This window comes from Urocitellus parryii, unplaced genomic scaffold (assembly GCF_045843805.1).
Source record: "Urocitellus parryii isolate mUroPar1 unplaced genomic scaffold, mUroPar1.hap1 Scaffold_553, whole genome shotgun sequence".
NCBI classification, from domain to species: Eukaryota; Metazoa; Chordata; class Mammalia; order Rodentia; family Sciuridae; genus Urocitellus; species Urocitellus parryii.
Window position 1 is genome coordinate 1 of NW_027554079.1, and position 12,500 is coordinate 12,500.

The window sequence follows — 12,500 nt, forward strand, 5'->3', positions numbered from 1 at the left end:
GGGTTCCATCCCTGCTACCAAAAAATAATGCAGGTTTAGGACAATCTTTTAGTGTTTTGATACATCTTGTTTGCCTGGCGTCTTAAGGCATCTAGTCTGTCTACACCTGCGAATTGTTTTTACTTTTTTAAGCCTCTATTATGTGCTAAGCCTCTAACCTTTGCTAAGCACTGGGATAAAAACTGCTGTTACTCTAAATTCCTCATCTTTTTGTGGTGACAAATGTAATTAAAATATGCTGTTATGTGTATTTTATGAGGAAAGAATATTTTGTGGGAACTCGGAGATTGGAGATGGGGATAAAGGTAGCAAGAAAGATGACAGACATTATAAAGCTGGATGCTTTATTTATACTGGTGTAAATTTAGCTCTGTCTAGTTCATAATTTGTATAACTGGTAGAAGTATCATGTGAAAACAGACAATGACTAAAAATAGCACATAAAGTTGTTACTGATCAAAGAGTAATACACCATCCTTGATGAAGTTTAGATCTACAAAATTTGACACAGGACATTGATATATGATAAAAATATTAACAATCAAAGACAATTCTGGAAGCAGAAGCTATAATAAAATATGATATGCCAGCTAGAGGCACAGAGCATGGGAGACCCTGAGTTTGATTCCCCTACCACAAAAAAATAAATATGTATGCTTAAAACTTCTTAAATGGAATATTTTTAAATTTTAGTAACAACAGTGAAATGAAGAAAATCAGAGCAATCCAAGTGAGTAATAAATTGATCAAAGAATAAAATTTATTTAGTAGAGTTTTTTTCATTCTCTACCCCAATAATTCAATATTGGCATGTCTGGCTAAAACCTTTCATTAGAACATTTTGAGAATCAGTAATATCAAAAGACCCTAAACTGTTTTAGGACTTCATAAGGAAGAAAGCTTTAGGAGAAATTTCCCAACAGACATAACCTAATGCAAGCATAGTGGAAAACTCACAGGTTTTATCTATGAAAGAAAAAGAATTTTAATCAATGGTTTTTCTCTTAATAAATTTCCATAAATAAGCTGTTGACCTTTCTGATCCTAATTTATTCCTCTATAATATTAAGGAAATAATCTACATCACAGTCATATTATCTAATTAATCCTCAAAATTTCTAGTTCAGGATCTGACAGATTTAAGAGTAAATTGTATCACTTGAATGCCAAAGCTTTTGCACTGTAACTTTTTGGTATGGGAATCTAAGATGTCATATACTTCCCTTCCTCCTTTAGATGTTTTATTTTTTAAAAAATGCTTTATAAAAGAAAGCCCTTTCCTTCATGCTTCAGGGTCATCATTATGACAATTACATTATATGTTAACAATACTGGAGACCCAAAGACTATGGGGCAATTCCATGCTGTGTGTACACATATTTGAATGTAGTCAAGTCTTGGGGTCTCTTATACTGCCTTTACATTATTGGGGCCAAGAAGTCATAAAGAAGGGTATAAAAAGCATTAAAAGATTTTTTCCCATATGTTTTACTTACTAATGTCTTTTCTTACTACTCATTTATTTTCACTTTCATGGTATATTTGAGATTTTTTTTACTGGTTCTGTAACCTGTAAGTGAAGAATGACTTTTCCTTACAAATTCCTGTATGACATTGTAACAAAAATCATGCCAATTTTAGTTAGTTTTAAAAATAATTATTCCTAGAAATTTACAGATGAAACAATATGTCTTGGATTGCTTCAAATAATCTAAGAGGCAGAAGGATTGAGGGGCTAGTGAATAAGGTAAAGATGAAACAAGGTTTATTGTGTGTTGTGGTTTTGGTGGTGGGCATGGGAAGGGGAGAGGGAGAGGGGTACCTAAACCATTCTTTTTATTGTGAAAATTTCAAACACATATAAATTTTAAAACAGGAAGAGGCATACACATTTACTAACACCTACAAAATATAGCCAAAATTAAGAGGAACTAAGTTTTGATTGGGATCTAATTTGCTGTGGTTCAGGCATTCACTTAAATTTTATTAAACCCTTTGTTTTCTCATTTGTCCAAAGAGAGCTTGGAGATTGTAATACTACATTTCTAGGCAACTGACTACAATTAATATCATGTAGATATTTTTAATCATTTGCTTTTAAATAAAGATTAAATTGGTGATATTCACTTATATTTCAAAATATGTTTTCCACAATATAGTTCAGATTTAAGACAGGATAAAAGTTTTAAGTTTAAGTGTTCTTAAATATTGACAGATAACTATCAAACAATATTTTCTAATGGTTACTTCCAACATTTTTTCTAATAATGTCTTTTCTATTTAAAACTTTTTAAATTTGTCTCCATAATAGATAGTAAATGCTTTAACATACTTAGTTACAAATTAAGGCAAAATATATTGCTTTCTAGAAACTTTAATAATTTGAAACATAGAGTACAATATTGTATTTCATCCAATATATAGCACAGTTTACCAAAGATTTTGTATATCTGCTATTCTATTTTTAAATGAATGAAGTTTTCAATAACTTGAATTTTGAGAAAACAAGTTTAATTAAGATTATTACCAAGTTATGATTTAATATTTATCAGATGTGTAAATATACAAACCGTGATAGCAAATTTTAAAACTTATAAATAGTTGGCCTTACAAAATTACAATACACTGTAAATAAATCCCTCCCACATTTTATACAAACTACATGATTTTGATATACAAAGATTCTGTTTTTACACTGACAATGTACAACCGAGATTATTTACAATGAAAAAAGTCTATAAACCACAATTTAACATTCTGCTACTGGCAGTCACTATAGGAGGTAGCTTTAATTAAACGAACTGAACAGAAGCCATGTTTCCCTACTTGTGTTGTAAAAATAATTTACATAAGATAAAAATTCTTTATATGCTCAGTATGTACAGTTTAATTATTAAACTGTAATCTAGCTTAATTTTTTTAGTATATCCAGTATAATAATATGGCAGTAGGTTTGCTATTTAGTACATTGTTCAAAAAACTTATTGGGCAATCATAACTTTAAGACTCTACAAAAAAAAACATGGCAGAAGACCCTAGATGAGAATCAGGTAAAATTTTTAATTTTCAAAGACATAGGATTAAACCTTATCCTTTCTCCCCCACCCCCTTAATGATATGTCTGTCTAGTTTAACCAGAACTCAGCATATGAACTATTGAATAGGTTTTTTTGTAAGTCATGGTATGGGAAATTTTTATAGAAGCATACAAGTAATAACATAAGTTTAGGAGAATCCAGTTCACTAAGAAATAAATTATGTGCTTTGTGTCATATTTATTTTCAGCTTCCTCCAATTAAAAAATGACCCCAGTTTACTTTTTGTGTAATCCATACTGTAAATAGATGACATACCAACAAAACTGGAAAATATCAGTAGAACCAATGATATTAAGAAGCATTTATTAATGGGAACATTACATGGAGCCATCAAATCCCTTAGGTACTATTAAAATCTCATTAGTATGTAGTGTAGCCAAAACTACTTCAACTCACACATCAATTAGCCATTTATTTTGTACTAGTAATATAATTGCAAAACACTGAAAATCATGGTGAGCATAACAAAGCAATGTAAAATGACCCCAAACAAATGTACTGATATTTTTATTCTATCAGCTGTTAATATGGTTTTTAAAACATCTTCAGGTTTATATAGATTTATAAAGCAATTTAACAAAATCTATGATTCTCATGTAAAAGTGGAAATAGAAAACAATGATACCTATGTGTACTCTCACAGTTCTAGTTGGGAGACAATCAAGACAAGCCCTTTTTTGGCCCTGTAGTAAGTTGTCCTGAGATTAATGATCAAATATTAGGTAAAATTAGCAAGACTCTTTTGTCAGTTATATAAAGTCACATTTGAACTACCTTTTTAAAAATATTAACAGCTGTCCTTTATCTTGTGCTTAATTCAGAAATAGGTATAAATTTGCTCCTTATGAATCTGAAAAAACCTAAAAGTTATATTGCTATACCACACCTCAAATCCTTTTCAAGTTCTGTTTCAAATAGACCACACATTCCTTGGAAATTGCATTTTTCACCAATTAATAATTTAGGCACCTGTTCTTTGAAAAATATCAGGTTTGAAAAATAAACTTCCACCTTCCCCTTCTATGTGACACCAGGCAGTGATTACAGAAGTGCTTCCCAGATGAAAGAATAGAATATGGTTCACTCTATAAACACTGTGAATTTGGTTGATGGGGGAAATAGTTACAAACACAGTAATTCGGTCTTTAACTCTTGGTAGATTGTAAGCGTCGCACACCAAAGGGAATCCTTGACTCTGATAGAAGCAGGCTCTACCATGCCTGCACTTGGTCAGAACTGTCTGAGACAAAGGAGTCTTCTTCATCTGCCTAATCAGAGTGGGCTGACTGTGCCACAATCAGACCAATATCCCTCTGGTCTTTGGCAAGAAGCCACTGCCAATGCAGGACAGCTGTGTGATTTTATTAAGTGTTTGCATGATACTGGCTTTGTCAAAAGAAAAGATTCGCAGCAGTCACATACAGTCAGGTTACCCTACAAGTGTGAGTACATGCCACAGTCATAGTAGAAATCCTGTTCCACACAACCACCTTGGCTACTGATGGAAACTGAAACTGATCCACTTTTCTTGGTAATGTGTCACTTCAGTAACTTCCAGTCTTCTTTAAATTTTTGATTGAAGAAAACATACAGGACCAGATTTAGGCAAGCAGGCAATGGGAAAAATATCAGAGTAACAGACTTCATTATTTCAGGACTGATAGAGATTGCAGTGATCAATGGTGCAAATGAGAAAAATGCAACAGGGCAAAAAAAAGATGCAGTTGGTGAAAATTAGCCAAGTAACATGCTTAATCATGCTAGATTGTGAGTTTTCTGAGAGGTCTTCTTTTTCCAAGTTGCAGTAAAGTTTAGTGTAGATGATGGCCATTAATAAAAATGCTAGTGAGTTTAACAGCACTAAAGTCATGGTAAATCCTAATGATGGCTTCTCTCCTGTGGGAAATGGCAAGCACAAAGGTGATGCAGAATATTCCCCTCTATGGAAAAGGAGGAAACAGCCTGCTACTGCAGCACCCAGAAAAGCAAAAAGGGCTACAATCCAGAACTGCTTGAGATGATTGCTTTCCCATTTTTCATGATATTTTTTGCAGATAAGCTTCTTTCAACAGCTGCTAAACATTAATAAAATATTGCACTTTCTGAGGAAAAACCTGCAAGGAACTCAGCTGCTTTGCAGCCATTGCCAGTGTCCCACCAAATGCCAAATTCAGCAAATCTGCCCCAGGATACGGCATCAAGAAAAGTTAAGATGCCAGTATAGATTCTCATGAATAAGTTAGACACAGAAATCAAGCCTATGAACAACTTGGAGGAAGGCAGTGATGTACAAGATGTGAATGTTGTTAAAATGACTAGCAGGTTGAAAAACAATGCAACCAAGAAAATGAGCCACATGGTGAGACATGTCATCCAGCTTCCCACAGGGCTTAATAGCACCTAACATGAAAAAAAACAGAAACATGAAAGACATTTTAGAAAATACCATATTTCATTTAATATGCTTGATAGAATGACTATTGATGGTTGATTCTAGAATAAATGAGTTACCTAATTGAATAGAACCAAACTGAAAAAAAAATATTGCTTTTAAGATATTTCAGTCACAGACTAGGCTACTTTAAAAATTAAGCAGCTTAATATCTGGGTGTAGCTAGCACACACCTATAATCCCAGGGACTCAAGAGGTTGAAGCAGGAGGGGATGGCAATTTCAAGGCCAGCCTCATCAACTAAGCAAGATCCTGTCTCAAACTAAAAACATAAAAAGGCCTCAAGGGAGGGTACTCAGTAGTAAAGCTCCCCAGGGTTCACTCTCTAGTACTGAAACAAAACATAACCAGGATTAGTTTCTTTTATTATTTGGTAAGGGCATATAGAGATATTTCCAAGAAAATTTCTACTTTTTCTTTTTCTTTATTCTTTTTTTAAATATTTTTTTTTAGTTGTAGATGGACACAATATCTTTATTTTTTATGTGGTACTGAGGATTGAACCCAGTGCCTCACGCATGCCAGGCAAACACTCAACCACTGAGCTATAACCCCAGCCCTCTACTTTTTCTTATACCAAATATACAAAGCACAGAATTTAGCATATAAAAGGTACTTAAAATATTGAGGGTCTGTAATCAGATGGTTTATAACTTGCTATTCTTACCTTAAAAAAGCCACTTAAGCCTAATAAGTTGCATTTTCTGATATGTAGATAATAATGCCTACTTAATTCAGTTGATGGCTTAAGTAAATTTGCATACATAAGTACTTATGCAGGCTGCTGGGCACATAGTGGAACTTTAGTAAATATTAGCTTTTTTTTTCTTCCTTCCTTTTCCCTATGTATTTTATTTTTTAAAAAAATATTTGTATTAGTTGTTTATGAACATTTATTTGTTTGTTTGTTTGTTTATATGTGGTGCTGAGAATCTAACCCAGTGCCTCAAACATGGCAAAAGCTTTACCATTTACCACTGAGCCATAACCCCAGCTCTCTATATATTTTATAACTGATATGTATGTATATACACAGATTTGTAACATTTTAAACCCAATTTCTTATGGCATTTCACAGCAACCTGCTGAAGTTGGTTATGGTTGATAATCAATGTTAACTATTCATACAAAGCTTGGCACAAAACAAAACCCCTCTATAATAGTAAAACCCCTATATATATATATAGGATCGCAAGAATGCACTTAGTAGCTGAATTGCTGGTTCTAATAACTGACTTTGACATGCTAGTAATCTCACAAATGAAAAATATTTCATTTATAATTAAGGAGTGAAAATGTTTGACTATAAAGAACAAGAAAACTATGATTGCCTAAAGGATGTTTTAACTTTCTGAACTGTCATGAAATTTGACATATACAGTGGAACTCCAGTTCTGCACCATTTATCTGATTTTCAATGAACACAATTTTTTTAATCAAATTTATTTTCACTCTGAACCCTCAGGAAGTGCTAAAATGGAAGTTCTTTCTCACATTTTATTTTCGAGGAGGGTAGTACAGGGACAAAACCCAGGGGTGTTCTACCACTAAAGTATATATCCAGCCTTCTTTATTTTTTATTTGGAGACAGGATCTCTTTAAATTGGTGAGGGTCTCATTAAGTTGCTGACACTGACCCTGCACTTGCAGTACTCCTGCCTCAGCCTCCAGAATGGATCCGATTATAGGTGTGTCCAGTACTGCAAAAGAATGCTGTTTCCTGCCAGGTGACGTGGCACACACCTATAATCCCAGAGGCTCTGGAGGCTGAGGCAGGAGGATCATGGGTTTAAAGCGAGCCTCAGCAACTTAGCAAGGCCTTAAGCAACTCAGTGGGACCCTGCCTCTATAAATAATATATAAAAAGGGCTGAGACTGTGGCTCAATGGTTAAGCACCCGTGGGTTCAATCCCCAGTACCACCGTCTCCTCCAAAAAGTATGATGTTTACTTCTCACTGATCATCAGTTCTGTGTACAATCTCCAACACCTGAATCCTTCATGGGGAAGAGAGTCAACTGCACTCCTAACTGTCAAAAATTAATATCTGCACAATAAAATAAATTACATAAATGATTCTTGCTAGTTGCACTTACTCATCTGTTAAAATTAAGTTTGTTCTCATTCTCCACACAAGGAAATGGGTTAAATATTCAAAGCATACATACATAGGCCCTTAAGAAGCTCACAATTCAGCATCAGTTATTAGTAAATTCACAGCACTGATGATTCTAAGTTATAAAATTAATTGCCAACCCAGGCATGGTGGCACACACCTGCAATCCCAGTGGCTCAGGAAGCTGAGACCAGAGGATCGTGAATTCAAAGCCAGCCTCAGCAACACTGAGGAGATAAGCAACTCAGTGAGACCCTGTCTCTAAATAAAATATAAAATAGGGCTGGGGATGTGGCTCAGTGGCCGAGTGCCCCTGAGTTGAATCCCTGTTACCCCGTCACCCTCCCTACCCCCAAAATTAATGGCCAGTTCATCCTGTGACATCATACTAATAGGAATCTCTTTGGTAGCACCTGATTTAACAAAAAATATTTAAAACCTTGCCTTTATAGTAAAAGTATAAATCCAAGTTCTCTGGTAGGCAGACAGAATATGACATTACAATCAAGTAAATATTGGCATCATTTAATAACTTTCCTAAAACTACAACTTCAATGAAGTAAATCAGAAAGAGTAGACAAGATTGCATTTAAAAAACAATTATAGGTTCATGCTTATAATCCCAGGGGCACAAGAGGCTAAGGCAGGATGATCACAAGTTCAAAACTAGCTTCAGCAACTTAGTGAGGCCCAAAGCAACTTAATAAGACGCTGCCTCAAAATGAAAAAGTAAAACAGGTTGGTGATGTGGCTCAGTGGTTAAGCAATCCTGGATTCAATCAATACCAAAAAATAAAATGAAATAATAATAATAATAATAATAATAATAATGAAGAAGAAGAAGAAGAAGAAGAAGAAGAAGAAGAAGAAGAAGAAGAAGAAGAAGAAGAAGAAGAAGAAGACTGGGGACAAAACTCATTAATAAAGCAGAAGCTTTGCATTCTGGAGGCCCTGGGTTCAATCCCTGGCACTACAATAAATAAAGAATAATATAAAAGAGCAAGAGCTGTTAATATGCAGATTCTGATTCAGTGGTATGAGCCTGAAATTCTGCAAGAAATGCTGGTACACTGACCACACTATGAATCAGAAGGCCTTACAGGATCATCTAGTCCCACCCTTATAAAATAGAAATAACATCCATCGCCAGGAAGATTAGATATATTTGCCCAATGTTTACTTAAAGTAAAATATTACAGCCAAATGGGTTGAGCATTACCTGTTGGGGGTGTACAATGGATAATTATTTGACTACGCTCTTCATTTTCAGCAGTGCTGGTGACATTTGCTGCATCAGTGGTACCCGAATATACAACAAAGTATGTTGAATTAAAAGTGGGCAGTTCAAAAGAACCAAATGTTCCCACAATTTTCTCTCCCCTGCATGATGTTAAAGTTCAGTGTATACAAATGTGGCTTGATAATACATTAAAAATGCCAGTAACAGAGGAAAGGCCATTTTTCTCACAGACTTCATATTGACCCTTCATTTTGATTAATGTCTTAGGGAGTGTTCTGTTTCTAAAGGTTCATGTACTTGCCTTTCTCCTTTGTCACACTATGGTCTTGAAGCCTGTTATCTTCTATGTTTAAATTTGCATAAGATTCATAGCCCCAAAATGCACAGCACTGAGAAGCATATGGTACTGATAAAGACCTGGAGAAAAAATTGTAAAATACACCCTGAGTAGCAACTTCATAGACATAATTTTGTTTTGTAAAAAGCATTTTAATCTTTGAAAACCCCAACCTGTGAGTCAGAAAAGTCTAAGTATCATATACTTTAGTCTTGACCATTTATCCTCTAGGAACCTTATCTATGTTAAACACTCTGGTAAAGCTCATAAAAAATGATCATAAAGATACACCACAAAGTTTCTCCCTTTCTATGAGGTGTCTCTTAAGAAAGGTGGATGCAAATCAAGTATATATAAAGTTTCATAATAATACTGTAATTTAAAGTAAAACTGTTGCCAGGTGCAATGGCACAGGCCTATAATCCAAACTGTCATATATAAAACAGTTTTTTTGGTCAATGTTTTCTCCAGCCCTACCAATGGTTCTATGGGGTGCCTGACATCCTCTTGTGCAATACCCTTTCTACTTAAAGCAGCTAGTATTTCTACCCAAAAACACTGGCCTCTCATAAGCCAAAGCCCATTAGAGCCCAGGATATTTTGGGGAAACTTGCTAGAGACAGTGGTACAAGAAACTTTATCTGCTTTAAGAGAGAGCCCCGGGAAGATGAGGTGGCACATGCCTGAATTCCCAGCTACTTGGAAGACAAGGCTAGGATGATGGCAAGTTTAAAGTTAGCCTATACAACTTAGTGAGACCATATCTCAATATAAATGCTTTTCAAAAGGGCTGGAGATGTAGCTTAGTGGTAGAGTGCACATGCAAGACCCTTGTTCAATCCCCATACTGCAAAATGAATATATATATATATATATATATATATATATATATATATATATATATATAGAGAGAGAGAGAGAGAGAGAGAGAGAGAGAGAGAATCTGCAGGAAGCCTGTACATCCCCTTTCCTTAGCTAATTCATGTGGTTAAACCAACTCCAGTTGGCTTCTCTGATTCTTCAGCCCAAACATTCACACTGGATCAGGCAGGAAGGCAGCAATTTATGGGGGATAAACATGCGTCCTCCCTGCCATCTGGAGCCACCCCAATTCCTGTGAAACCTCCTAAAGTAGCCCTCTCCCCATCAGTCCTACTCAGGTAAATGCTGTCTGGTTCTAAGCACTCAATTTAACAAAGAACCTCCTTCCTTGGCTTCTCACATCCTTTGATTATCTCTTTGATGGGTATAAATTGTCTTTTACTTGCCCAGCTCACACATCTGGTAAATGGCAGAGCTTAAGGTTTGGACATTCAGGCTTTTAACCACCAAGTTTAATGCCATATACCATCTAGCCTCATTAAATTAAAAAAAGCAAAACAAAAACAACAACAACAACAAAATAGGGCCCTGAGCCAAACCAAAAAAAAAAAAAAATTCAAATACCACTCCATATTTTACACTTGGCCTTGAACACACCTTGTAAGTATTGCTGAGAAATAAAGTTGATGGTGCCAATTTTGTAGTCTGGTAGTGATTTGCACTGCTCACCAATGACTTCTGGCTTTTCATCTTCTGGGAACGTGCAGGATTGCACTTCCAGATCACATGACTAGTCCTGACCAAAGAGTGTGCATGGAAGGAGTTTGTGCCATGTCTGGGTGGAGCATTTAATGCTAGTGAGAGACAAGCCTAAAATATGTCTCTCTGATAGGACAAACAATAATGCCCTTTAAGGTGTTTTCTCCATTGAGCAGAGCCCTCAACCAAACTATCATGGTTGCAAAATGTGAGCAAAACACAGATCTTTTTGATTTTAAGCCATTGATATTTGGGGGTTAATAACTATCATAGCTTGTTCTAGTCTATCCTGACTGATTTAGCTAGCCTCCTATATCCATAGTTCAACCAGTTGAGGATCAAAAACTTTCTTTAAAAAAATGCTTTGATGGCTGGGGCTATAGCTCAGTGGCAGAGTGCTTGCCTAGCATGTGTGAGGCACAGGATTGGATCCTTTCATTGCATAAAAATAAACAAATAAAATAAAGGCATGCTCTTCATTGACAACTACAAAAATGAAAGTAAAAATATTTTTTAAAAACTGAATTTATGGGATAGGGTGGTGGCTCAGTGGTAGAGCACTTGCCTAGCATATGTGATGCACTGGGTATGATCCTCAGTCCCACATTTAAAAAAACAGATAAAACAAACAAATAAAATAAAGGTATTGTGTCCATATGTAACTAAAAATATTTTAAAAACTGCATTTTTACTGAACATGTATAGACATTTCTTCTTGTCATTATTTCCTAAACAATACATTATAACAACTATTTTCATAGAATTTACATTGTACTATGTTTATAAGTAATTTAGAGGTGATTCAAAATGTACCAAAATATTTATAGGTTATACAAATATTACGCCACTTTGTATAAAGTGTTGAACATCCATGGATTTGGGAGTCCAGGAGAGGTTCTGAAACCAGACTCTCAAGGATACTGAGGGACAACTGTACATACAGTATGATTGTTTACTCATTGATTCAAACATTTTTCTGCCCAGCTGGTCAAGAGTAAAAGCTTAAGCCAAAGTCCTGAAGGTCCTAGTTTAATACATCTGGGATGGGGAACAGACCTGTGCAGCTTTCTGGTACTCCCAAGTGATTCTAATGGTCTAGCAAGGCTGAGATTCCTGCATGGCTACATCTTGTGATGGTAGATTAAAATATGGTGTCTACACTTGAGGGCTACCTAGACTGAGAGGACAAGCCCAGAGCCAGAAAAATCACACTACTAAGAGGGTAAATTACCGGAAATATGCAAAAGTAAGTAAGAATATAGAAGCAATTGATGAATAATAAAGCTTTACATGTAATAGAAAGTAGATATGCTTCTTGGAAAATCCATTCATCACATGTAGTAGATATTAGATATTCTTCTTGACAAATCCATTCATCAACTCTGTGAATCCAGAGCAGGTACCCAAGCTGTCAGTTTAACATGTAGATTATTATCCATCACTATGCTTCCAGTTATGTAAAACAAAGCTTAGAAAACCTCTAAAGATGTGGTGCAGGGTCAAAATAGTTAGTACATGGCTCAATTGGACTCCAGATCCAGGCTTTTATCTATCTAGGGCCCAATGCCTTGGCTGATTCATTTAAGGCCCCTGCTTCTCTTCCAGTTTTCTCTCTGCCATGCTACTTACTGCACAGTGCTTTGGCTCCTGCTGCCATGTCTGTCTGGCGTGCCCTAC

At 35.4% G+C, this 12,500-nt stretch overlaps 1 pseudogene; it reads right to left on the reverse strand.

Moving 5' to 3' along the window:
* Positions 1-4,224: 4,224 nt before the first annotated feature.
* On the reverse strand, positions 4,225-10,897 carry LOC144252747 (leucine-rich repeat-containing G-protein coupled receptor 4-like; annotated as a pseudogene).
* Between the last annotated feature and the right edge of the window lie 1,603 nt (positions 10,898-12,500).